The sequence below is a fragment of the Panthera leo genome, chromosome E2, assembly GCF_018350215.1.
Source record: "Panthera leo isolate Ple1 chromosome E2, P.leo_Ple1_pat1.1, whole genome shotgun sequence".
NCBI classification, from domain to species: Eukaryota; Metazoa; Chordata; class Mammalia; order Carnivora; family Felidae; genus Panthera; species Panthera leo.
Genome location: NC_056693.1, coordinates 53,856,115 through 53,884,093, shown reverse-complemented (window position 1 = coordinate 53,884,093; position 27,979 = coordinate 53,856,115). Strand labels below are relative to the sequence as shown.

Genomic DNA, 27,979 nt, shown 5'->3' with positions numbered 1-27,979 from the left:
TGGCTGAAAAAAAAATTTTTTTTTAAACGTTTATTTATTTTTGAGACAGGGAGAGACAGAGCATGAATGGGGGAGGGGCAGAGAGAGAGGGAGACACAGAATCAGAAGCAGGCTCCAGGCTCTGAGCCATCACCCCAGAGCCCGACACGGGGCTGGAACTCACGGACCGCGAGATCGGGACCTGAGCCAAAGTCGGCCGCTTAACCGACTGAGCCACCCAGGCGCCCCTGAAAAATGTTTACTTATGGTACTCAGCATGTATGTTCCTGTGTACACAATTATAAGTATGAAAGTAAACAAAATAACACAACTATATATACTATTTCCCCTTTATTATACCCTAAATGATCTCTAGTTGGTTCTTACTCTCAGGATCTACTGATTATCATTTCATGTATGTTAGGCTAATTTGGCTAGAAGTTTTATCTTCCAACTAAACCTAAGTCAGGATGTTAGCAGTGAAATATTCTCTTCAGATCTTTAAAAATTGAGGATAATGGCTATGGGATGATGGGGCAGTCTGTGGTCGTTCTATTAACATTAATAATCTCTCATTTTTTGTTGGGTGGGCATAGTTTTCCAAGCACTTTGTTAGGGCCTGTCTCAGTTGCCCTCGCAATGACCCCTTGAGCCTGGCAGGTTTACTTCCATTTTGCAGATGTAGTCTCAGGCGAAACAGATGACCGAAAAGGATCCCGAGTGGTAAATATATTATTTCATCACGGTCTGGAACTTCCCAGGATGGTTCTGACTCTGTATTTGGGTGCCACTATACTCTTCAGGTTACCTAGATGGCCCTATGCTCTTCTAGTTCTAGAATATCATAGTCCTTCCATGGACACGATAAGTAGTTGAACCAGAAACAAAGTTGAACTTCCTTGTTTTCCTTCTGTGCTATTATGTCAACTGCATACAGTAGAGAATAGGACTTTGTTACCTGCTTGGAAGGAGGAGCCGGGGGGGGGGGGTCTCATCTCCCTCCCCGTTGACTCTCGCTTCATTAGAGCTCACCAGACGTCCCAGAAAGATCCCTACTGTAAATATTTTGGTTGACCGCTTCTCTTGCAGCTGACTCAGGAATAGAGATGGGTTGTCTGCGGATCCTAGAACAAGTTCTGGAGATGGTGAACAGATGGCCAAGCAGAATTGCCATAATCCTCGATAGCAAGAGGCAGCTTACCTTGTGGAAACTTGGGCCTCTCTTCTGACGACTGTAGGGATTAAGAGAACAAGGTAAGTGAGGAAGAAAACCAGTGGGTACTGAGGCCCATGTTTTTGGAAGGCAAAGAAATGCAGGCTATGTGCCTAACATCAGAGTCCTCCCCAACATAAATCATGCTTATATAGGGCGATCATTCCTTGATGGAGGCTTTGAGCTGAGACTCTGGGGATGCAGGGAATACAACTGTGAATAAGATAGAAATCCCCCCAGCTTTGATGGCATCTGCAGCCTAATGGGGGACATAGTTAATAAACAAGTAATTACATCAAGCTTCCTCATGGGAGCAGTATGGGATGCAGTTGAGGCACGTAGGAGGTTATCTTGACCCAATGTAAGGGAGTCCTGGAAGGGTTCCTGGAGTTAGTGATATCTGAGCTAAGTCACAAACTAGAACCAGACACTTACGAAGTGAAGAGGTATGGAGGTAGAATAGAGGGAAAAGCCTGTGCCAGAACATGAAGACATTTGAAAGAACCAAAATCATTGCAGTTTGCCATGACTTTTAGTGATGGCTTTAGCATACAGCATGGGGAAAAGGTTTCTCAAGGCAAAACCTCGTATTCCTTTGGTCAGTTGGGCCCAGTTGCATTTACGTCAAGTGTAGAGAATCACCATGAATGACCCATTCACTGCCCATCTCTGACCCTTTACTAGGGCGCTCATTTGAGAACCCTGACTTCAGAATGCAGGTGAACTCAGATTTCTACAAATTGGCCTGGCAAACTGTGACTCTGTCCCCTCTCTCCGAGGTGGACAGCGCCCCCCAGTGGAAATGAAGGTGAGTGCTCCTCCCGTCCCCCACTGGCCGGGGCCACACATGTTTGCCATTTCCCTGTGAGGTTGCAGCCGACCGAGGGTCTGCAAAATTGCCTGAAATTCTGAAACCAAATAATGTAAGGGGAGGACTAGTTCCTATGAATAGCAGACATGTTTTATTATCTCAATTGTAATCCTTTTAACATGACTCCAAAGCAGTTCTCTGGTTCAGAAAAAGTTACAGAAACGATAGGGGAATGAGAACTATAAAAAAAAAAAAAAAGTGAGATGTTTTATTATTTCTCTTTCAACCCACCCCAGGACATTGATTCAGCTTAGGCCAATGGAACGGAATTAGTAAGTGGATGTGCTGGTGTAAACAGTTTTAATAATAGAAAGTTTATTATTTTTTTCTCAACTCACGTAAATACACAGTGGACAGTAGCTCAGGAATGGCATGATTTTGAAATGTTACCCGTTGTCCAGTCTTTGGCACGGATATGTCTGGGATCAAGATAGAATAAGGAGGTGTGTGTGTGTTGGGCGGAGAGGTTAGCCACGGCCCAGGTCACAGTGTCCCAGGGCCTGGGATCCTTCAGCACACCCAGTACTGCCTCCCCAGGAGGACAGCGGGGATCCTTGTTCCAATTGCATTACGATTTCGAGAATATTCCATCTCCTTTAGCTGTTCCATAAACATTTCAAGATTTAAGATGATGCTCAATGATGTGGACAGAATTAAAATGCTTTAAAATGACATAAGATGGTGAACTCTCTAGCTGCCTTTCTTTTCGCCTAAACAGGAAGAATGGCAAGTTGGGGGAATGACCCTGTGTTACTTTTCAGAATCCTCTAGATGGTGCTGCTGTGATAGCTATTGGCCAGACTTTCTTTCTTTCTTCTTTTTTTTTTTTTTTTTTTTTTAGCACTTAACTATCAAACCAAATATTTAACTTATTAAATGTCTTATACTTATAGTTAATTGCTAATATGATACTATTGGTAATTTATACCATCACATTTACATTACATTCTCTTAACAATAGTCTATGCACATAAATCATACAAGCAGAGTAATTTCAAGAATTGAAATACATGTACTTCTCTGGTCATTATTCAATAAAATTAAAGACTCGCATGTGTGGATGGATTTTTCCACACACATTAAAACTGGCTATAGGATTAGCTCTTGACTACCTCTCCTTGTGTTGGACAGTACAGGACAATGGCTTGTACATAGTAGTTGCTAAGTTAATGTTTATCAAAGGAATTGATTCTAATTTGTTTTTTCCCTTCCACTACTGATTGGAGATGAGGTGACCAACTGGATTAAGCTTTTCAGAACCCCAGTTGGAGATTGCTGCTTATCTTTGCTTATCTTGCTAACGAAAAGATTGGGAGGCCATTTTTTTTCTGTATTTCTGAAAATGGCCTGGTGGGGGTGGGGGGAATGTGTGTATGTGTATAAGATCACTTCTTTATTTTAAAAGCAAATTGGTTTTCAGGTTGGTTCCATTGAAATGCAGGAATGGTATGAAAATTGTGTTTGATAATTGCTCGAGTCTTAATCAAGATTTTATTAAAATCAATATTTGATATGCTGCTCAATTTAATTAAATTAAACCATAGAGAAACGAGTAATATATGAGTTTGAAAATCAATCACGGATAAGGTATGTTTCTTTTAATTAGTTTAACGTAGAGAATGTTGGGTTAAGCAATTGCTGACCACAGAAGGAACAACAATGAAAAAAATCACCACTTTTGTTTATGCGGTATGAGCAACTAATATTAATGAGCACGTTCTCTGTGCCAGGCACTATGCTAACATTGTTTATTAAGTTTCTTCATTAATTTTGGGACAAATTTTAGGAGGTCTGTCTCCTTAGTTGATGATTCAGACCTGGGTTTGAGCTATCATGAGGGTCCTGGGCCATTTAGCCAGGAAATGGCAGAGGTAGATTTTAACACAACAATCAAGCTTTTGCCTCTACCTGGAGTCACTCAGAAATAGCAAGAAAAAACATACTTTTATTAGGATGAATTTTAGAGAAGTGCATTGGTGGTAGTTTTCTTTCTAAAAGAAGTGTTGCCTTTATAGACGAGTGATAGATGAGGGGGGGAGAAATCCTAAATCAAAAAGCGTGAACGTTGACTTAGCAGCTCAGAGTCTCGTAAAATACCAGAGAAAGGAAGAGAAAGAAAGAAAGAAAGAAAGAAAGAAAGAAAGAAAAGAAAGAAAACAAAGAAAGAAAGAAAAGAAAGAAAGAAAGAAAGAGAAAGAAAGGAAAGAAAGAAAAAGAAAGAAAGAAAAGAAAGAAAGAAAGAAAGAAAGAAAGAAAGAAAGAAAGAAAGAAAGAGTGTTTTATTTTTCTGGACAGACACAGAATACAGTTATTTACCATATAATTTATGCTTATTGGGAAAGGCAGAGATTTATGGCTTTAGTAAAAAAAGTGTTCTAATTGGGATTAGCTAATGAAAAAATGGTGGCACTGGAGAGGGAGAAAGGAGGAAAATGTGATTTCGGTTGAGGTGTTTCTTCTCTCCTGGGATGTAACAAAAGGGCTAGTGTTCCCCACCGGGGCAAGAATCACACTTCTAATTAGGCCGTCGGAGTTGGTGCCTGTATTTTTGGTTCTCGGTCTTTTTAGTCATCCGTGGAATCAACTCTAGGAAACTAAGGCTATTCTTGTTAAATACTGTCGGCGATGAGGACGAAACTTCAGCTTGCTGAAAAATCTCCCTCAATTTTATTCAGCGCTTGTTTGGTGGGATGAAAATAAAACCCAGCAACAATCACAACCATACAACTGCACAGCTTCCCTGCCATAGACCTAGAAGAATCTGTCTCAAGGCACTGCTTGATAAACTTCAGTCACGATTTTTGCCATCCCTGCGTGTCTTGTGTTACTTAATATTTTCCTTGAAAATGGCTCATTATAAAACATCAAAATTAAACACGGTTGTTTTCGAAGGAAGCTTTGTTTCAACACCAAAAGTGGGAAACCAGAGTTCCTTTCTCTAAGAAGGATAGGAGTGAAAAGAAATACAGTCAAATCAAAACACGTTATCAAATTTTAACTCCAGGAAAGTGTCCAGAGGTCATAAAGACATACTTGCACCAAACTGAGACTTCCTCTTTGACTATATCTGAGCAATAAAAAAAGATTGGAAAAGGGAATAATGTTATCATTATGTGAATCAATTTCATCCAACAGTGTCTATTTATCACCTAAAATCATATTTCCGGGCCCAGGTGCATCCGTTAGCTTTTGTGATCAGCAGCCCACGTATCTTTGTCCGTTGCTCATGAGAAGCTTTGCCCCCTTTCTTTTCTTCCCTGATTCCCCCCAGTCACATCTGAATCTTGGTCTCTGCCCAGATGATTCCTCTTACCTCATTTCTGAACATATAGAGAATTCTGTTAAGCTAACACACGGATGGAGGGCAGATTATAAAATGAATACTTTCCATTGCTGGTTAATGCTACTTTCTCCATCTATACTGTTTGAGATACTTTTTCTCTAACTAGATGTGGCAAATTTCCAATAATAGTAAAGTAAATGTAGTGAGTGATATGTCTCTTTACCACCCTGACCTTCGTACACCCGGTTCCCCTACACAGGCGACCACCGTCATCATGTTTTATGTATTCTTCTGGAGATGGTCTGTGTATGTGAAACTTTACTTGAACCTCTGTGTCTCTCCCTAAATTTCACACAAATGGAAGCACACCGTACATGTCATTCTACAGTTCACTTTTTTTTTTTACCCAACAATATTTTTTGGATGTAGTTTCATATTAGTATATGTAAGCCCTCATCCATTCTTTTGAACGTTGCCTAGAAGTACTCCATGCATGTAACTCTTCCCCTTTTGATGTGTACTTAGATTATTACTGTTTTACAAATAATGCTGTAATGTCCCTGCATAATTCTCTTTGGGTCCATGATGGGCAGTAAGAAGTAAATCTGCTGCTGGACAGCACTCACTCAAATGGTTAGAGATCTAATTACAATAATTAGAGAGGGCAAACATGATCATACTTCTTCCCATGAGAATCCCATGCTGTTTCTTCGTCCTCACCCGTAATGTGAACTTGTCTTTGTCACGGTGCCCCCCTGCACAGCATGAAGCATCCTGATTTGTACATGAAGTTGTGGCCTCTAAGTTACGTTTGTCGTGTGCGTCTAATCCTATTTAATCTTCCCTTGTCGCCATCACATTTGAAATCAGTTGTGTAGTTTTGTTCTCGGTGCCTCTCTTTGATGGATGACAAGCTCCATGAGGTCAGGGAGGGACTTGATGTTATGGAAAAACCTTAAACTTCTCTGGCCTTAGGAAAAATGACCGCAATATCATTTTAATGGCAAATAGATGCACGTTCCTAAGGGAGCTCGAATGGGGAATATGGAGGGGAAAAAAAAAAGAAAAGGAAAACAACCCATGAGAGTTGGGGTTGCTATTTTTGATCAAGTTGGAATTGGGAAATACCAGGAGTCTCCTAGGAAATCTTGATCTCACTGGAAGATGATCCTGCTCTCTTGGCCAAAGAGCAGGTCTGTATTTCTGTGCACATAAAACTTGCAGACCCAGACAGAGGGCCAGTCTACCTTCTGGCTTCGCCTGCCATTTATTATCATTCACAAGGTGGTGTTAGATGCTCAGCTTTTAAAAGAACTGGCTTTTCAGCAGTATTTTTACCCTTGAGAGTATATGGAGAGAGCTCTGTGTTGTATATTAATCAGAGCTTCCACGACTCTTTGAATGGTATTCGAAATGTGTCTGGGAGTGTGGTGAATGAACTATGCCCAAAGTGTGCTCTATTATTTATTACACAGGAGTCTTTCCATCTGAGACATAGGCTGAAATTAAAGGAACCTAATACCTACTTTAATAACTCAGCCTTCTTCCCAGTTTCTGCTCCTTATGCACTCCTGCCCCCTAAAGCTTTCTAGGATTTGATACCTCTTAAGAGTCCGTTTGTCTCTCAAATCGTACTAAAATTTGTATTTCTAAATTCCCCACTCTTTCTGTGGATGTGTAGCTCTCAGTGCACCCCATGCTGTGCAAACATTTAACAATCACGCCTAGAAGCTGTTCCTTCTAGAACTCCTTCCATCCCTTTTCCCAGATGGCAAGTCTTACTCATCCTACAAAACCTGGTTCAAATGTCATTTCCTCTTCTGCCCTCCCTGACTGTCCCAGGCGATGAGTCACCCTCTTCTCTGTGCTCCCACCATCTTCTCTGTGTACCTCGACCGCAGGCATCTCAAGAGAGCAGTGTTGTCCCCAGGAGGGCAAATGTGCATTCTTGGGGAACAAAAAATATTATTCTGTTTATGCATAAAACACAAATACACACAGCACACAGCCAGACAGCATATAAATTTCCATGCTGGCGGACAGATTAGGAAAAAGATGTCTGAATATGCTTATAGAAAACACAAAGCGTACATACATGCACAGCCCAAACATCTGCCGGCTGCCTCGGTTCACCTGGGTGGTACCATGCACCCATCCCCTTTCTCTTCGATTTGGGTGGCCCTGCTTCCTCCACCCCAAACCAACTCACGAGCCATAGCCCTTCCATTGCCCGTACTTATACTGGCAAACCTCAGGTCTTCTTCAAGGTCAGGTGCATTGTTCTGTAGTACCTGCGTGTTTCTTTATTTAACGTGTATAAAACCACTTAACATGCAACCACTGTTACTAGGTTCTTTTTTCTGTGTCGCTGTCAAAGTCACTCGGTGTCGTGCCCCCTTGTTCCACCTTCCCCGTAGGCCCTGTGGTTTTGGCTGCGCGATTTTGCGGAGCGAGCTGACTTTTTAGGAATGCGTATGTTGTGTTACATCAGAACTGACGGTACTTAGATACTTGCAACTCTGAACTAATGACTCAGTTTGGATTTCAGAGAAGTAAGTTGATCTTCAGCTGAATAGTATTGAGGCTTTTTTTTTTCCTAAGGGGCATTTTGAAATAAGGATGAAATAAGTACATTGATACATATGCGTAGAATTGCCTTACTGTAGCAGCTCAGATGTGGACCAGTGCAGTCGAGCCCCGCTAGTGACACAAACAACCAGTAGGGGCGCTGTTACAAATGATGCGGGTTTCTAAAGAGGTGAATAACTATTCTAAAGTTCTGAACAAAACAAAGCATACCTCTGTAGTTGCTTTCCCGGAAAATTCATTTAAATTAACCCCGTGCACCCCCCCCCCCCCCCCCCCCGTATTCATAACTCAGATGGAATTTGCTTCTGGCTGGTTATGTATAAACATACTTTTCATCTATAGGAATGGCATGGGACACAGTCCCTCTAGGGGACAGGCAAGCCCCTGCCCATCATGTGACAACCCACCTGCCCCCACAGATTTCCAGCACGCCCTCTGGTGAACCACTGGCCCGTTTCCACGCACTGAAGATAGCTATAACTATGTAAGTTCCTCACGCAGGCTGAAAACATAAGTATACAGAGAAAGGAAGGGAGAAAAATGATTTAGCACAAGGAAGGGTAGGAAAAGTTCAAATGTTTTTGCTGACAGTAAGTGAAATAGGAGTAACTAGTTTTGTATGACCTCATATCCTTAGGCTGATTGGAAGAAATACAGCAAGACGAGTGCTGTCCGCTGGATGTGAGTACATTCGTGACTTCAGACTTTCCGGTAGCCGCATTTAAGAACAAGGTAAAAAGAAACATGTAGAATCAACTTTGCAAATGACAGTATTTAGTCCAACATACCCAAGGCAATGTTTTGTCAAGAATGTAAGCAATATGAAAAGTATATTAATCAGCTAGTTTGTATATATTTCTTGTACGAAGTCTTTCTAATTTTGCACTTAGAGCACCTCTCACTTTTCAAATGCCCAAGAGTTCTCTATTTGCTCCCAGCCAAGGAGCTCCCGATCTTATTGGGTTATGACAGTGCTTTAAAGTTAAAACAGTAATTCTGTAGTTTCTAGGACACTATTAAGGGCGAGCCGAGAAACCCCGACTCACGCCGCCTTAAACAGTAAGAACGTTTGTTCTCTTTCTTAAGTCAGGAGGGAGGCTGTGCTCCAGGGGTGATTGTTCAGCAATTCGTGCCTTCATCAGGGATGTGGGTTCTTTCCGTCTTTCTCCACATGGGCTGTTCCTCTCATGGTTGTTAAGGTGGCATCTAGGAGCAAGATGGTGGCTTCGGTCTCCTCGTTTGTGTCCAAAAGGGGGAGTGTCGCTCTCCCGCAACTTGAAATATCCCTTCTTTCCTTCAGTCTTATTGGGCCCAAATGCCATGTCCCATGTGGCTCACGCAGATCACCAGGGTCAGGCTATTGGCCGTTCTTGTGACGGATGCGGGGATGCCTTTGGCTGGGCATTTTCTCTTCATTTGCTCACAAAAGAGACACCGTTTCTTATCCTATTCTTGCTTTCTTCACTCATTTACCGTACCTCACTGTGTCTGTGACGTCCTCGTAAAACCGGGACTCCCATAATTTTTGGCCAAGCCACACGTGCAACATTGCATTTGATTCTGATTTAAGGGGATAGAAAGGATGGAATGCATTTCAGGGACAAAGAGAGATGAATCATAGTATGTCAGGAATGTTGAAGGGAATGGGGGTGTAGACCCATGAGAAGTGGGGGCTGGATGTGGGGATGAGGCATCTTCCACGTCTTAAGACGGTGTGCCTGCTCGGAGCAGTGTGGCTGCCTCTAATTTGTTCTGGAACTGGAAGCCAGATAATTAAGTCTGTTAGAATAACGCCTATGAGAAGAACAAATAAGCTGTGACCGAGGCCAAGGTGCTTGTCTAAGAAGAAAGTATTTCAACATCAGTCTGTGAACTTGGTTACCCTCCTTCCATCTCTCACCTGATCCCTCCGCCCATGGCTTGAGGCCTTGTGCTTAGTTCTGGGCACATAGTGAGCTTCTTACCGTGTTTTAGAATGATAACAAATTTATGAATGATCGTTAGTAAATGACAACATTAATTAATCTTTATTGATGATCTGAGCTAAGTACTAATTTATCTGTTGTCTTCTTAAGTCCTCAGCAAACCCTATGAGGTGGGTGCTATTTGTGTCTCTGGTGTACAGATGAGACACTGAGGCTTGTGGGATAAACGAACCTGCCTAAGGTCACGGAGCTGGGAGCCATGCCAGGACTGAGCAGCCTCTGAACCTAGGATGTTAGCTAGCCCGGGAGATACTAGAGGACTCTCTGCCCTCTCGATGTGCAAGGTGTTAGAAAGAACAAGTGTTCTTCCTGATTCCCTGTGATGCTGCTGGGGCTCGTGGCTGAGACCAAGGGGTCATGACTTGGATGCGATGTGGCTTCTTTCTCTTTTTCACTTTCAGAGTGGTCTGCTCCTCTCAGGGCTGTGCGGGATGATTTTACCAGGGGTGAGTTCTTAGTTCATTTTGTGGGCTCACACCTGTCTTCACTCTTGTCCGGTTCTGCTTCTTTGAGCACTGTGTGCCCTCATGTGCCCTCACAGAGCAGTGCACACAGTGGAAGCGAGTCCACATTTGTGAAATCAGGCTTCATCTGAGGGCGGTGGGATGCCAGTAGTACAGTGTTTAAGAAGGGGAGCGCTTTATAATTTATAAGCATTGCTCTGGCCCGTTTTGGGGACATGGAAGGTGAGAGTGACCAAGGGTGACCGAGCTCAAGAGGAAGCTCTTTCTCGGGGGATGTCGCTCCGTCATCTCCAGATCTCAGTCCTGTTCCTTACAACGCTGAAGTCCTCTGCGTCATGTGTCAGGGAGATGGAGAGAATGTGTTCAGAAGAGAGGGGATAAACCAGCCAGTGCAAGCTCACTCTTTGACCTGGGAGATGTGTGTTCATTTCCCTAAGGCACTCTTCACTTCTTGTGTCTCTGCCCATAAGCCCTGAAGCACCCAGATTTTAACACTGTTTTGGCAGTTCATGATCCAGTGAATCCCCAGTGAATCCAGTGAATAACTGGGGAGAAATGAGAAAGTAGAAATGCTAGGAATTAGGAGCGCCTGGGTGGCTCAGTCAGTTAAACGTCTGACTCTTAATTTTAGCTCAGGTCGTGAGCTCAGAGTGTGTAAGATTGAGCCCTTCATTGGGCTCTGTGCTGACAGCCAGAGCCTGCTTGGCATTCTCTCTCTGCCCCTCCTTCTCTCTCTCTCTCTCTCTTTTTAAAATTTTTTAATGTTTATTTATTTTTGACAGAGAGAGAAAGAGAGAGAGAGAGAGAGAGAGAGCGAGCATGAGTGGGGGAGGGGCAGAGAGAGGGGAAGACACAGAATCTGAAGCAGGCTCCAGCCTCTGAGCTGTCAGCACAGAGCCTGATGCGGGGCTTGAACCCACAAACAGCGAGATCATGACCTGAGCCGAAGTCAGATGCTCAACCGACTGAGCCACCCAGGCGCCCCAGTCTCTCTTTCTTTCTTACAATAAATAAATAAACATTAAAAAATCCTAGGAATTATAAATCCTTCCAGGACAAAGCTAGTGTAGGCCATTACTATTTTATGGAAGGAAATTGAGGATAGAAGGATGAAATCTTGCTCAACTCCAGAGCAGTTATAACAGCTAACGCTGACCAGGCACTTAACACATGTAGAGCATATCATACACATTATTTTACTTAATTCCCACTACAGACACGCGAGGGACTGTTCCTGTTCCCCTTCTATAGGTGAGTGCTTTGAGGCCTTGAGAGGTCACGTGAGGTTCTCAAGGTCACAAGGTAGTAAGTGGCAGAGTGTAATTCCAACCCAAGCTGTCGGACTCCGGAGCCAATACTTTAAACTCCGATGACTTTGGATTCCCCCACTGTTCAATTCAAGAAACCCGAGACCGTCCCTTTCCACACAACAGCCGATGCCGCGCTGTGAAATGTGTAGCAACGCTGCGGCTCCTGCCTAATCGCCCGGTAGCCCTGGCCAAGTGTCACGTAATCCAGATCACACCCAACACGGACGTCCGTGGAAACGCGTAATGTCGACGTCCCGACGTGAGGAGCGCCATCGGGCAGCACCATCAGTGGCCAAGCGAATGGCCTAGCAATTGAGCGCTACAGCATCTCTACAAGGTCTAAATAAATAATAATGTGGAAAGAGAGCCGTTTGCTGGATGCAAGACGCCAGCTGTAGTTTCAAGGAAATGTTGATTGCGTGCTTCAGCAGCTACTCCACAAAGCCGTGCTCCACTGTGTGTTTTCCTTGTAAGGTAGCAGGAGAGAAAGAGACACTTTTCTTTGGCCTGCGGTTTATTGTTTCCTCCTCAGCAGCTGTGCCGACGTGGTGTTGATTACGCAGAGAAGAATTATTGTGATTATTGACAGTTGGCATTCTTCTCGTAATTTGGAGTTCTTCATCTCTGCTTCACTTCCTCACCTCCTCTCCTGCCCACACGTGTATAAAAACCTTGGAAGCTCTCGCTAGGATTCTTACGCATGGCAGCTGTGAGCAGCGATGGAGTTGAAAGTTCAGGGGCAATTTGACACGAAACTCTTCCTCCTGGTCCGTCCCTTCTCTGAGCATCGCTTCAGAGCAAGGGAGCCGGTGGGCTCGTGAGGTTCGTGGTGAGCGTCGGAAAAGCCTCTCCGTGAAGAAGCCAGGTTCCCTCGTGGGCCGCCTTGCCCCTGCATCTCTGTCTGCGGGTGGGTGCCCCCTCTGTCCCAGCCACGTCCATTCAGAGCTGTGTGCCAGTGGAGTGCTGGTTGGGGCTGGCTCAAAGGAATAGTCTGTGGGAAGGACCCCGTAGTTTTCCTTGGAACAAAGCCCGCTTAAGAAACAACGATGACCTCAACAAAACAGGAAAGATCCCCCCTGGAGGTACTCTTCACATGGTGCATGTGACTGATTCCTGTGGAATCCTCTGTCACCTCCCCTTGCCTACCTGTATTTCAGCCTCAGATAAGACACACTCAAGTGGCAGACTCCCACCTCAAAAGCTTTCTCTCTCGGCCAGGAGTTAATGCCCCTGGGGATAAACCTCCATGAAGGGGATCAGAAGAAACTAGTGGGAAATGGCCCAGCTTCTCTTCCTTCAGGTGGGCAGTTCTGAGAGGCACTTTGCTTCTCAGACACCCTGGCCAAATCAAACCATGTTTCCTGCAGCAGTGATCCCAATGTACTTCCTCGTCTCAGCTTTTTCTCTTTCCCTAGATCACCTCCCAAATGAACATGTACCCGAGTCCTTGTCTGAGGCTCTGCTTTTGGGGAAATACAAAATAAAGCAGTGACAGTGAAAAGATTATTCTTCCCTGAACTTATCCCTCTTTTTTCCTTTCCCAGATCTTACTTATTTGTATTGTTTTGGGGTAAATACTGAAATCTATTCTTAAAAAAAAGTAGGAGTAACATAGGTACATTGAAAAAAATGTTTTCTCTATTTGTACACATATGCATGTGTAGGTTTTTATTTTATACATGTTTATATATGTATGTATACGTGTATATATATTTTTTATGTTACAATCATCCCATCATCCCTTCGTGGAGACAGTACATCATGGACAGAGCACAGTTTTGGATCAGACAGACCTGGGATTGAACGGTGGCTTCGTGGCATTCAAGTCTTAGGAATTTGGGGTCATTATTTACCCTCCCGAGGCCTTAGTTCAAGCTCCTGTAAAATAGAGTGAGCATTATTTACAGGGTTATTATGCATATTAATCAATGTTGTATAGGTAGCACGCTAGCACGTCTCTGAGCATTTAGCAAGCACTTAGTGTATTTCAGTGATTATTATAAAAAGCAAAGCAAAACAAACGTCTCCACCAAGCTGTACATACTCCCCCTACTCCCTGAGGGGTTGGGGCAGGGAGGAGGAGGAAACCACTGTATCTGCTGTGTATCTCTCCAGAACTTTTCCCATGTTTATACAAACTTTCTAAAAATGTACGTACACACACACACACAGGAATCACACACACACACAGGAATCAATAGGGGAAGCATTAATAACATCATACATTAATAGAGGAGAGGGCAAAGCCGTGGTGAATTAGTCAGGCTTCTCCAGAGAAACAGAACCAATACATATGTGTCTCTATGAGGGGAGTTGGTGAGATGTCTGTGGTCTTGTCATGGAGACTCTTTGACTCTCTTGATTCACCAGAGACTTTCCCATTCCCACCAGCACCTTTAAATAGATCAGGCTTCTTGGGCTCAGTCTTCCTTCTTGATATCCAGGCTCACAGCCTTCCGTTTAAGGACATGATCCTCAAGGATACCCTGGTGATGCAGGATAGAGCCCCTCTCTGGATAACAGGCCTGGTCCAAAGCTGACCCAGGGCAGCTCTTAGAACAATGCTCTTTGGAAGTGCTTGTGCCTTCTCTGAAGGTATTAGGCAACCAGGAGCCAGACACATTTGCATAACCTCTTACCAATATGCAGGTCCTTCAGCATAGGCTTTCTGAGGACTGTGGACAGACTACCCAGAGCCAAAACTCTATATATGTGATTTTAGCTCAAAATTTTGTTCTGGTTGTATCTCATGTCCGGCATCAGCAAGGACCCTGGACATAGGAGCTTTCCCCCTCAAGGAAGGCAGAAGTTAAAAGGGAACTATGCAAATTTAGGATTCCCTAACTCCTCTCCTACCTGGAAATAAAAGGAGATTCCTGGTGTTGGATGCTCTGAACTGAGGGTCTTCTGGGGAGGGGGGACTCCTCCACTGCTGAGTGGCCCTGTTTTGATCTACAGTCCAGCATGAGCTGCTATGGCTGTCAGGGACCAGCTATTCAGACAAGCCCTCCTTTTGAATTCTGCAAGTATAAAGAAATGATAATATATCAAAACAGATGTCGGGCATCCGTTTTCTTCCATTCTTATCTATGCTGTTGTATTTAATTACTAGACATTCTAGTCTATGCAGTTTCTTTCCATTTGAACTTGTGACATTTTATTCTATATTATTCTGCTCTATTACTTTCTATTTCATTCCATTCTGTTCTACAGCCATGTATTGAGTTCTTGCTCAATGCAAGGGATTTTGCTGAATGTTACAAAAGAAATTCTTGCGTATGTGTGTGTGTGTTGGGGGGGCAATGCACACACGTGTGTTTTGAGGAATAGTTTTCAGAATATCATTATATTTGACAAAATTTCCACATTTCTTGTACCCCTTTCTAGAAATACTCAGGAGGAAATCTCAGGTGAATCTGAAATATTACAGAATAAGGCTTTACCTAGAAAGCATTGGTACCAGCAGTGAGTTCAGGAGAATTCAAGGTTTTAAGCTCTTTGTGTTTCTCTGCCCATCGTTTTTTAGAGACCATATTTACTAACAGTGCAAATACAAAGTAAATTAAGATACATTGAAGTCTTTTTTTGAAATTTGGAAGCTATCATGCAACAAGACTACAAGGTGAATAAAAACAACATCTGCTTTCAGATTTCTCAACCATCTTCCTTCAATGTTGGCTGTGATGTGTACCTTGACATTTTTTTGTCAGCTGAGAGTCAGTTATTCTGGGAATAATGTGTTCTTGAGAGCCAGTTTAGTGTCATGGTTAAGGTCACGGGCTTTCTAAAGAGCTGAGTTAGAATGTCAACTCCACCAGCTCCAGCCATACGAACATGGGCATGTTCTTTAAACATTTGGATAATAGTAGTATCTCCTTCATGATTTTCTTGAAAGAATTAAATGATTTAATTCACACAAAGTGCTTAGGGTCACACTTGCCAATATTAAGTGGTCAATGAATGTTAGTCGTTGGTTGGGAAATAGGGACAATGTAATACTCTTATGGGGATTTTGAGGATTAACTGAGATGCTTGTAAAGCATTTAGGTCATCATCTGACACAGTAAGCACGCAATAAATGTTCATCATTGACATCATTGTTTCTGCTATTATGTGTTAAGTGCAAAATGTGGATAGTGTAATTAAGCACAGTTATAAATACTAATTGAGATAATGTGAGTGAAGTATTTAGCACTGTGCCTGGCATGGAGTGAGAACCAAATAAAAGTTAAGTTCCTGAAGGACAGGAACTGTCATTGGCTCTTTTATCCCCAGCATCCTGGCCAATGCTTAGTACATAGAAAGTATCCAATAAATATTTTGTAAATAAATAAGTGAATAATTGTATTATTAATTAGGTTCTACTCTATTGCAAATGTAAAAGGAAATCTTGGAAAAGAGTTCTGGTCTCCTTTAGAAATCTGATGACCCCTGAAAAATGGGGAATAAAATAAACCCGAGGAGACAGGATGTTCCCAAACTCTGAGATCATCGTCATAATCCCCTACATTACAAAGGTCTTCATGGTTCACAAAGAACTTTCACATCCATTATGTCATTCAACATAAAAAAAAACAACAACAAAACAAAACAAAACAGGCAAGAAATGTCCTTAGGGTTGGTCTGGACAAGGAACTCAGTCTCTTACAAATGATTTAAAACCCATTTCGTCTTGCTACAGATATTGCTTACAGAAAACTTCAGGCACAGCAATGCTACCCAGCTTGATTTAGCTTAAAGAAACCTTTCGTGACCTTATAAACAAACACAGCCCAGTGGGAACCCAAGTGGAATTTCAGAATTTTGAAGATGAGCTGAGAGAATTTGCTCAGAAATGGGACATATTAAAACAATCTCTACCAAAGGAGTGAAACAATAAAGAGATTGACTCAGAAGAGAACAAAAAGGCCAGTGCCACTTACTGGTGAGCAGTGAGCTCCTGACTCATTGTAACTGTTGACTGCGTAGCATAATGTTTGGGAACATTGCAATCTTGAGAGCGGGCTTATAATGATGTTCATCTGCTCATATGGATGGATGGCCTTACATAAACTCTGATTGTTCATGGAAAGAGCTGCTTCTCCCGAAAGTACACTACCAGAATTGGAGTGAGCAAGGCTGATTAAAAAATATTTTTATGAATATAAATGTCAGCTTTTAAATGCCTATTCTCTGATATAATGCTGTGTGTTCATGCACATGTTGGGTGAATGCGTTTTGACCTTATGTCATGAGTGAGTGGGTTAGGCTAGTTGATTAACTAAGTGAGTTACTGAAGTTCAGACAAGGGCTGTATTGGTCAGGGTCCCAGCAAGAAACTTGGTCCAAATAGAGTTTCAGAGGGTTCAGTTGGTGGGACGTTATTAATCTAGATATGGGCAGGGTTGCTCCCAGATGATTCAAATGGAGGGACAAAACAACTGAAATATGGGCAGTGTTACAAAAATGGACAAGGGATGGTGAGTGAGGTCATTACTGAATAGCCATAGTAAGAAGCTCTCTCGACCCCTAGGATGTATAGAACATTATGGGAACCCGGTGAAAACGCAGTATAGTTGGGGAAGCCATCTGGAAGGGCCTGTGATAGTAGGAAGACAGGTACCATTGTAGATTTGGCAAAGCAGGGAAGAAATACTCTGGCCGCCCTCTCCTTCCACCCTCTGATTTCCTGTAGGTACTTCCCATTGATCAAACCCAAGTGGATGCTGGCAGGAAAGGGAATCTGGGAGTTGCAGTCTGCTTGGTCTCCTAGGCACAGATTAGGGCAGAAAAGGGTGGATCTGGGTGTGGGCCTTATCGTCTTTGTTGCAGCTACTCACCTCTGCCATTACAGGGTAAAAACGGCCATAGATAATAGGTAAATGAAAAGGTGTGGCTGTGTGCCAATAAAACTTTATTTACAAAACAGGCAGTGGGCCAAACACACAGTCATGGTTTGCTGACCCTTGGTCTCAGAAAAATCGTTTATATGTTGAGTCCAGCATAAACACAGTCATTCAGTTTCGCGTAGCAGCAGTATCCTCAGATGTTTTTGGTAAGGGCTTGCCTCCATGGTTTCTGCCCTGAGTGTCACATAAATCGGAACAATTGCCCCAGTATAGGCTTAACACACACCAGGGTAAATTTGGGTGGGAGCCTTTAACAAGCTTGAAATGAGGACATGAATAATTCAGTTGAATACATAAATGATTCAAGCCAAGTCTTCCAGTAGTGTGTGTGACATACACAAGCGTATGTGTTATGTTGTATGTCATGAGTGAAAGGACAACCTAAAAATTATGTGTGGATAGATCACCAAAGGCAAGTGATCTATCTCCTACTTAAGCCAGTGGACTTTGAGATGGATGTGGGCCCTGCTCAGAATTTTAGGCAGTTTCAGATAACAGGAGAAATAAAACAGTGACCATCCAAATGAGAACAAGCAGAAGCCCAAACTAGCGTTGGGCAGAGGCTCCCAGGCAGGCAGGGGAGAAGGGATGTTGTATAGCGAAAACAAGGGACGTTTCAAATATGCCCTTCTTGTTCTTATGGGGAAGCCGGGGGTGGCTAGAAGTCGGGCAGCCTATGTGATTGGTTTCCAGAACATATGCGGCTTTCTGAAGTTGGTCCTGAGTTGGAGAAGGAGAAAAAATTAGGGAAGCTGGGTGTTGTTGACCAAGCCCTGAATGTTTTGGATTGATAGTTGCAGTTTGTGGTTTGGCTTCCTGGTCTGGCTGCTGCAGAGCTTGTGGGTCAGAGCTCTCTTGTCACATACAGTCTGGCCATCGGTTGTCTGTATATTCACTCTCTCAATAGGTTTCTGTTGACTCCGTGTCCTAGCTCAGCCACATCCTGGGTGATGCTCTGCTTTGCTCTTCTCCTCTTCAGGCCACCATGACAGTGAGCATTTCCCTTTCTCTGCACGCGGCGCTGCAGGGACTCAAAAGGGATCTGTGGTACCTGATTATCCCAACACTGGCTGAATTATCACAACAGGAGAAGTCACAGCCCAGTTCTCTGAATTCCTTACGAAACTCAAACTGCAGTCGACCCTTCCACATAAATCTCAAATTCTTCTCTTAATGACCTCGTCCTTGGTGGCATATCCCTTCCCAGATCTCGCCATGAGGGAGACCCAGCCAGGTAACGTGTGGATTCTTCTCCCATGATCCCTTGCCTCATTTGCACGTGGGTTTTCTCATTACGCTTTCATCACCGGAAGAGGCATCCTTGAGCCAGGAGGACCCAGAGTGGAGTGTACCTGTGGGACTCTCCATTCAGGCCCAAACAGATGTTCCTCTGAGCCCCAGGTTGCTGTCTTCTATGCCATGAAAAGATTGCAAAGGCTCTCACAGAACTACTTTTCCTTCATACCTTAGTTCTTCCTTCCTCCAGGGGTTTACCTTTCTTTCCTCAACCCTCAGCTGAACTGTACGGTTTGTTGTGAATTTGCTCAACTACTACAAGTCTTTCCCTCCTTCTAAACTAAAATGTATGACCTTCTGAATTTTGTTTCTGATCAGCGCTTCTCTCTCAACAGAAACTACCCTCTCTGCTCTGAAGCAGACAAGCCCTGTAGGCAGTACGTTTGTGTGCGTGTTCATTTGCTCACCTGAGTCAAGTGATAAAATTCTTTTTCATAGACTTGCAAATCCCTGGAGCAGGAAGGGAATCTTAGAGGTCAGGGAGGCTAATATTCTCCAAATGTGATACATAATCCATTGGGGTATTTAGGATGATGTTAGCTAAACAGTAAAAAAAAATTTTTTTTTAGTGTTCTTGTTTATTTTTGAGACAGAGAGAGACAGAGTATGAGCAGGGGAGGGGCAGAGAGATAGAGGGAGACATAGAATCTGAAGCAGGCTCCAGGCTCTGAGCTGTCAGCACAGAGCCTGAGGCGGGGCTCGAACTCACGGACTGTGAGATCATGACCTGAGCCAAAGTCGGACGCCCAACCGACTGAGCCACCCAGGTGTCCCAATGTCAGCTAAACATTTTAAATAATTTTAGTTGTTTTATGTTTACTTTAATTCTGTTGGAAAAAAAGTGTACAACCAGTACACGAAACCACATGAGTTCATGAATATTACTGTTCAGGATGAGGCTGAAGCAGATGGTACCTTGGAAACCTCTTGTACTCAGTATATATGAATTGCAGGTGCTAACAGGTAATGCCTGGATGCGACAGAGATCGTGAGAGTTGCATCTTTGGAAGCACCAATCGGCTCTCCAACAAGAGGAAACGGAGGTTCTGGAAAGGGAGAAAGTTTGTCTAAGGCTACACAGTGCGTGGAAGCAGGACTAGGGGCAGGTCATGATTGCCCAGATTCTCCGTGCTCTTTCATTCGGTTTCCAAGGACCCCTTCCTGGCCAGTGGAAGTTCACCTGGAGATCGGATACCATGATCAAGTCCTCAGAAGGTGCCTTGAGGATGAATTTTCAAAAGCACAAGAAGCTGGACAAAGGCCTATTCTACCCACATGGTGAATTACCTGAACGAATCTAAGAGCCTCATTTTCAAAGACAAAAATTGGTCGTTTACTGGATCTAGAACAACTGAAACTTCGCTGGATAACAAGGTAAATGAATGCATTGCACCATTCACCAAAGTGGAGGCCCTCAAGCTGCTGGTTGTTTGGCGTAATGGGAGATTCAGAATGCAGTTAATGGGTTAGTGTAGTTTTTATTGTAAAAGCAAACTAAATTAAACTGATAGTTTTAATTAAATTTGAATTGGCTGTGATTTTACTCAGTTTTACAGGCCACTTGAGACACTAGTGTTGCACTTAAAATCTAGTGTTGTAATTAGTGACATCTACATTTATTATAATGGTTACTGCACTTTATTGAATTTATTCAGGAGCAAACAAAAGCTCAGCATCTAAAGAGCTTGGACTCCAGGCTAGGTTGGCTTTGGGAGCCTGTTTTGTTTCTACTGGAATGTCGGGCGATGATGCTGATCTTGAGAAGGGAAGTTGGTGAATTAGCCGTCCAGCCACAGGGTTAAGACCTTGGGTTACCTCGAGTTGAAACTGTCCCAGAACATCGTATTTATGCTTTCACTGTACTCTTTCTTCGTCTGGAAAATCCGCAACGGTGCATGTTTGAGCATCCCTCATTCCCCCAGTACCCTTAGAGTTCAAGGTCCGCAAGTCTAGATTTGGTGACACTGTCAAGCAACCGTTAATCTGATCTGTGCGCCAGAAATGCCGTCTGGAGCTTTGGCAGGTGTCAGGCAGGGAGGCCGCCGTCTTCCTGAGGAGGGCAGTGCCCCGCCGGCACAGTCCTGGCAGTCGTCTCAGACCGAACTGGGCTCCGATGCAGTGGTTGACACAGGTTTGGTGTGGGGGAATTACCAGAGAGGCTTATGAAGATGCAGCCTCCAGAGCCTCATCTTGAGGAATTCTGGGGTAGTAAGTATGCGGGCAAAACCTATTTCGAGAAGCTCCGCCCTGATGCGTTAATTCAGCATAATGGAGTCCTCAGAAAGACCAGCTGACGGACAGAAATCGGAGTATATTCGCAGAGGGTCATCATATTCCGTGTTTTGTTGAGAGGTCTGTGTGGCAGCGGTCTCTTGGCAGTTGTTTGAGGAGAATGAGTTAGAGCAAGGATTAGATTTTTATTTCAAATTAATAAATGCTTAACAAAATAGTACAAGAATGTATAACACGAAAGCTGAATTATCCATAGGTAATTCATCCAGTCCCTCTCCCCAGAGGCAAATAGTTCACTGTCAGGTATGTATTCTTTCTAGACACTTGCCTTTTTACTTGTCAGCATAGATATGAGTAGATGCTTCCCTTCTAGATTTTCTCTACTTATTACTTTGTTCTGAGTTTTGAGGGATTTCCTCTACTGTTTTTTATGTTCTTGGGATATTCCTTTTGTGTAACATCCCATTCTTGTTTTATGGATATAAATAAATACTTTGCCTCTGTCTTTGAAGATGGGATTCAGGGTTGTTTTTGTTTTTTTTTTTTGGTGGGGGAATAGGGGATACTATCTGTATTTTGTCTGTTACCACATTTTAAAAATTTATCTTGATCTTTTTCTGGAAGGCTGTAGGCATGGTGGTTCTCATTCATTCATGTGTAAGAATGAGGCTGCAAGAAGCCTCAGGGGGACTCTGGGATCGCCGGGATGGTTGGTTGTTGGGTTTTTCTTTTAAGGCGGTAGGCAAGAATCTGGACATTCTGGTTTGGAACTTCTAATGCCAGCATGTGGAGTGCTGTCTACGTCCACACTCATCTTAGCTGCTCTGGTTTTTCTGTTTATGTAATATTTTTAGAGGAAGAGTCCTTGTTATCACTGGTGTGTGGTGTGTGTGTGTGTGGGGGGGGGGTTATTTTTATTGCAGGTAAACACTTGCCTTTGGGATGTTCTGACCACGAGGGAGGGGAGTTGACTACTCCCAGGTGTAGAACTGTAATTAATCCTACTTTCTTCCTTGCTAATCTCATTTATGGCCTGATGTTTATGAGTTCCCAGCCTCACTGGAGTTCTCTCCTTTTGAGATAGTGTAGTTAAAACTCAAGAGTTTTTCAAGACAGTACTCACAGACTTCCCAAACAATCTAAAATTCAAACAAGTTGATTAACAAACAACACTACCAGGAAACAAATCTGTGCATTTTAATAGTAACCAAGGGTTGGGATATTCTCACATCATTCACATGAATTTTAGGTTTGAATCTTTAGGAAGTGTCTACAAAGAACAGTGGCTTTTGAACCAGGATGAAACAAATCTGAATCATTCACATCTGATTCCTTCAATTCAAGCTCATTGATGACTTGGAATCTATAGAACCTAAGAGTGCTTAATAATCATCAATTAAACAATCAAACAGCAAAGAAAAATCCCAAGCTCGATGAACACGGATGTGTTGGGAAAACAATTACGTGTGATTTCTTTTTAATCAATACAAATCCAATTACTCTTACGCCTGTTGTCAATGTAAACCTCTGATGCATTGAACACCAATTTCAGAATTCCACACTTATTCACAAAAGCTATAATATCAAAATATTTTAGACCTTGAAAGGGCCTTATAGAGCAATTAAAGCAAACTCCTACTTACAGAGATAAAGAAACGAAGGAAGCCATATTGGGAAGAAGTTAAAAATTTGGGCTTTGAATTTAGATAGGCCTGGGTTCTCATCTGCCTTGGTCTGTGCCCGTTGCCTGTGTTCATGGTCTGCTGGTCAGAAATAATTACATGGCCGTCTCTTCACTGCAGGAGAGTTTGGGAAATATGGGGTCACACACAATGGTGATCAGAAGTTCTCTTTACCAGTATCATCATCATCGTCACATCCAAAGAGGCGAATGCCTTTTGTCTAGGTTTACGGTCCATTTGGCAGAATTAGGACTAGAAGCAAGATAAGTGTTGTGCCACGCTGGAGGATTCTGTCCACAAAAGTCTTTTATCTTACAAAGCGTTCTGCTCGGGTTCCGAGAGGCTGAGCAGACATCTTAAGATGGTCGAATTAGGAGCAGTCCTGAATTTTGTTCTTTCTACCTAATCACGCTTTCTCTCTTCTGGAGATTTCTGTAGTAGTCCCCTCTCACCATTATTTCTGTGACGTTTTTCCTCCAAATTACTGAATTGTTTATTATCACCTAGAAAGAATAAGTCTTTCATGGAATGTATGAGCATGTAAATTTTATGATAATGAGAAACGTTTCCTCCTAAAAGTAGGATAGAGCATCTGGAAACATAAAATGCACATTAAAATGACTGAAGAGACCCCCCCCTCCTCTCAATCAAAGTAATTAAAGTTTGGTTTCAGAGATTTGTGTTAAGATCAGAAAAGGCTTCTTTAGATTCTGTAATGGTGAAGTCTTGTCACAAGACAGTCTTCTAACACGTGGATCCCATCGATGCTTCACTGGTGAAATGCATCCTTCTGGCACAGTGATTCTGAGCTATGAGGTATCAGTAAACTTGTGTGAAGTTAGTGGGCACCATCTCCAATCTAGGTTGGACTTCCACTCTGGTGGTTAGAAATGGCCACGGATTCTTAACCATACTCCCCAGTAAGAGGTAGGGTCCCACTGACAGCACGGGTTCTGTGTCTGTTTAGACCAGTAGAATATGGTGGAAGTGACCCTGTGTCAGTTCCCAGACCCAGGTTAAGACCGTTTCCATTTCCTGTTTCTTAAAAATCTTGTTCTGGGATCTCTATGACCTTAACCTTCATGTGGACCAGCTTGAAACCATGTGGAGAGACAGGGCTCCAGCAGTGCCCAGCTTTCCAGTCAATCCTGCCAAGACACCAGATGTGGGAAAGACGAAGCTGTCTCGGAAGCAGATCCCTCCGGCCTCAGTCGCCCCACCTAAGGCCACGTGAATCAGAGACAAACTGCCTGGCTGAGCCCTTTCTGAATTCCTGGCCAACAAAACTGTGAGCCAAGTAAAATGGTTGTTTTGTAAGAGTGCTTGGTTGCATGGCAATCGATAACTTGCACATCTGTCATCTGTGGTTCCTATCTAGTTACAAGTATAAGCTCTTGATCCAGACTGCTTGGGTTTGAATCTTGCCACCAACGCTTAGTAGCTATGTGATCTCAGGTAAATTATTTTAATTCTCTCTGCCTCAGTTTTTTAATCTATAAGATTAGGATACTGGCATTTATATTAAAAGGCAGTTGTGAGAACATAAAGTACTTAAAGCAGTGCTCAATAAGTATTCGCTCAACAGGTACTTTTTTGAGGACCTACTGTGTGGCAAGCACAGGTTCTAGGGGCACGTCAGTGAAAAAAATAGGCAAAAAGTCCTGCCCTTATGACATCTACCTTCTAGGTAAATATTATTATGCCATATACATTTAACATTAACCACATGAGCAAAACTGGAGCTCATGAAATCAAGGACCTTTTAAGACTCAGGATTACAGCAGTCAAATGTCTGATCCCTTGTCACGTTTCTGTACAGCCCCACTTTTTAATGTGGATAATCTTTGATTAAATGATGGTTAAGTCACTATTGTAGTGATTATGGTGACTTACGGGGACAATCAGGAACAGCCTTCAAAGGGAAAGCCGCTGTGTAACCATGGCCATATTGACCTTCCTGAGTCTGTGTCCTTACCTGTAAAGCGGGCCAGGTACACTGAAGGATATTTAAGGTGTCACTTACCCTTGATAATTTGCATGTTCAGAAAGGGAAGTGGTAAGAGGTCATCCAACGGTTGTGTGGAGAGTGAGGTAAGGGCACCCCGCCCGTTGGCAGAGGTGAGGGGCCTAGTGCTATGGGGACCGTATTTTCTAAACTCTTCATCTACATACATGGTCAGATATGTGTTAGTGCCGTTTCAGGGGCAGTAGGAAAGTGTTTCTTAAATTATGTTATTTTCTTTTATATTTTTCATCATGATCAGAGTACTCCTTAATCCCCATCACCTATTTAACCCATCTCCCCTTCCCTCTGGTAACCATCAGTATGCTCTCTATAGTTAAGAGTCTGTTTCTTGGTTTGTCTCTGATTTTTTCCCTTTGCTTGTTTGTTTTGTTTCCTAAATTCCACACATGGGTGGGATCATGTGGTATTTGTCTTTCTCCGACTGACTTATTTCGCTTAGCATTATACTCTCTAGCTCCATCCACGTCATTGCAGATGGCAAGATTTCATTCTCTTATATGGCTGAATAATATTCCATTGTATATACATCACGTCTTCTTTATCCATTCATCTACCAATGGACACTTGGGCAGTTTCCATAGTTTGACTAGTGTACATAATGCTGCTATAAACATAGGGGTGTATGTGTCCCTTCGATTTAGTGTTTTTGTATCCTTTGGGTTAATACCCAGTAGTGCAATTACTAGTTCCTAGGAAAGTTCTATTTTTAATTTTGGGGGCAAGTAGGAGAGCATATCTACAACATGGTTTGGATAAGGTAAACCAGGTGGCTCTCACGTAGCAGAATCATTTGCACGTAGGCGGCCGTGAAGAGAATGTTTGCACCAGAGGAGACTTCTTTGTTCTTACGCTCAACTCATCCAGCAACAGCACCCTGTCTCCATCTCTTTTTCAGACTCATAGACTCATTTCCTGCTTATAGCACGGCAGTCCCCCTCCTTCACTGAAGTTACTGACGCCTCTACTTGGCGCTTCGGAGGTGGTGTTTATTCATTGGTGCATTCGTTCCGTGAACACGTGCTACGCAACTATTTAGTGCTGGATGCACACAGGCGACAGTGATGTGTTGCGTTAATTGTACGAGTGGAGGTTTGCCCCGGACTCTGTGAGGGCTGGGGAGAGAGGCTGTCCACCCGGCCCAGGTGGCTCGGGACAGGCGTCAGGACAGCTGTTGTTTTTGTCTCTCTAGTACCTCTTCCTCCTCTGCAGATAACAGACCTCCTTCCAGTGAGGAGTAGATCCTGCATGTTCCAAGTGGGACTGACTCAGCAACCCCTGGCCTGCGACCCAGACAAATAAACATCCCCCCTCAGAATTTTATGACACAGCCATTGGTGGAGACTGATTTTGTCAGGGTTGTATACCCCAATCTGATGGGGTATATATTTGGGGTGGCCGCTGTCATCTTTCCTTTCATTTGGAGAAAGTCTGCCTGTGAATGGAACATATATTAAGACAGCCCCCCCCCCCCGCCCGAGTCAATCTAAGGTAATTAAAATTTGGCTGCAAAGATTGATATCCAAATCACAAAATACACCCTTAAATTTTAGAGTGCTATTGTCTTGTTACAGTGATGACACTCTGAAACAGTGGGGACATATGCTTAAGAAGGAAATCAGAGAACTGGGGAAAACAGCCCCAAGAGAAGGAGCGATTGACAAAATCTAATATCATCCAAGCTCCTAGATCCAGTCATACCTGAAGCTAGGCGATAGGCCTGTACATATCTTGTTATCTGACAAAATGAATTGCTTCCTTCCCCCACCTTTTTTCTACCCTAAGCTAGTTCAAGAGAGATTTCTGTTGCCTGCATTTACAAAGGATTTCTAGAATATATAATGCCTGAGCTGAGTCATAATGGATGAATAGGAATTCATCAGGCAAAATGGGGATGGCAGGTGAGGTGGGTAAGATTTTCCAGGCAGAAGAAACATATAAAAAAGCCTTGTGGAAACAATTTCTCAGGAAAATATCTCTGTAAAGTAACTATACAATGGGCATTGTCATTAGCCCAGGCTGTTCTTTTGGAAAAATACTGTGATGGAGTGGCCAAAATTAATTTGGAAACAGTACCCACAAGACCGTGGCCTTCTGAGTAAAATCCACAAAGCAATAATGAGTTGGGAAAACTCTAGCTCATAAGATTCACTCAGTAGCCTTCTGGGATGAAGTTATAAGTGTGATAGACACAGAAGAAGTGACAGAAGAAAATACCTTTAATCAGAAGTTCAATTCAGTCCATTAGCATACTCACAGAAGTTGGGGGAAATCAATTGCATTTACTGTATGCTCTTGTTTATTTAGAATGGCTGAAAAATGAGAGGTTTCTCCCTAATTGCTTATGAGTTACAGAATTGTTTTCACCTGAGTTCTTCCGTTTTACCAAAGATGCTGAATTTAATAATTTGATAATTAAAATGAATCCTCTATATGGCTTGCTCAGTGATAGTAAAGTCATACGCAATATGAGCGTATCATTCTCCTTGCTTGAAACGAGTCTTTGTCTCCTCCTCTTCCCTACTGTCTAGATTGACGTCTCCTTTAATGCCCAATTTCAAATTCTCTTTCCTCCAAGTAGTTGTTTCAGAGTATTAAAAGAGAATCAAGCCCATCCTCTTCTGATTACATGTCTAAGTTTACCACGTGGTCTACAAACTACTTATTGTCTCTTTATGACATTAACTTGAATTACAACTTGACTTTGGGTTATAGGTCTACTTGGATATAGCATCTGGGGCAAAGGGGCTTTAGTACCATTCATGAATTGTGTGTGTGTGTGTGTGTGTACTTTGTAGACACAAAGTACATTCTGTATATAACTCTCCAAGAGTCCCACCAGTGTGCCCCTGCCTTGTATGAAAGATATCTCCAGGAATTGTAGTTTCATGAGATATTAATAAGTGTTATGAAAAATGGCTCTGTGACAAAATACATTTGGGCATTTCATGTATTAGATGAAATACTCTAAATTCAATAAGTCTCTGTTTTGCAGGACTTATCAGAGATTTTAATATGTTCTATTATTCCTCAAAGGAGGATATAGTATGTAACTTCATATATTGTCTTGATTGACCTATTTTCCATAGAATTTATTTGGGAATACTGGACTCCTTGGCTTTCTAGAGGAAGATGTGTAACTCTTCTGTTGTTGCTCAATAAAT

General features: G+C 42.9%; 1 long non-coding RNA gene across 3 annotated transcripts in view; it reads left to right on the top strand.

Annotated features, from left to right (window-relative positions):
- The window catches only part of LOC122207686, a 740,526-nt gene that overhangs the window by 8,583 nt on the left and 703,964 nt on the right, over positions 1–27,979 (top strand). For 2 of the 3 annotated variants that reach the window (XR_006196968.1, XR_006196969.1), the window contains exons 2-4: positions 1,069–1,233; positions 1,877–2,000; positions 8,573–8,667. This is a non-coding gene — a long non-coding RNA (uncharacterized LOC122207686). Of the gene's footprint in view, positions 1–1,068; positions 1,234–1,876; positions 2,001–8,277; positions 8,420–8,572; positions 8,668–27,979 lie in introns of all 3 variants that reach the window. The other variant, XR_006196967.1, reaches the window with a different exon arrangement.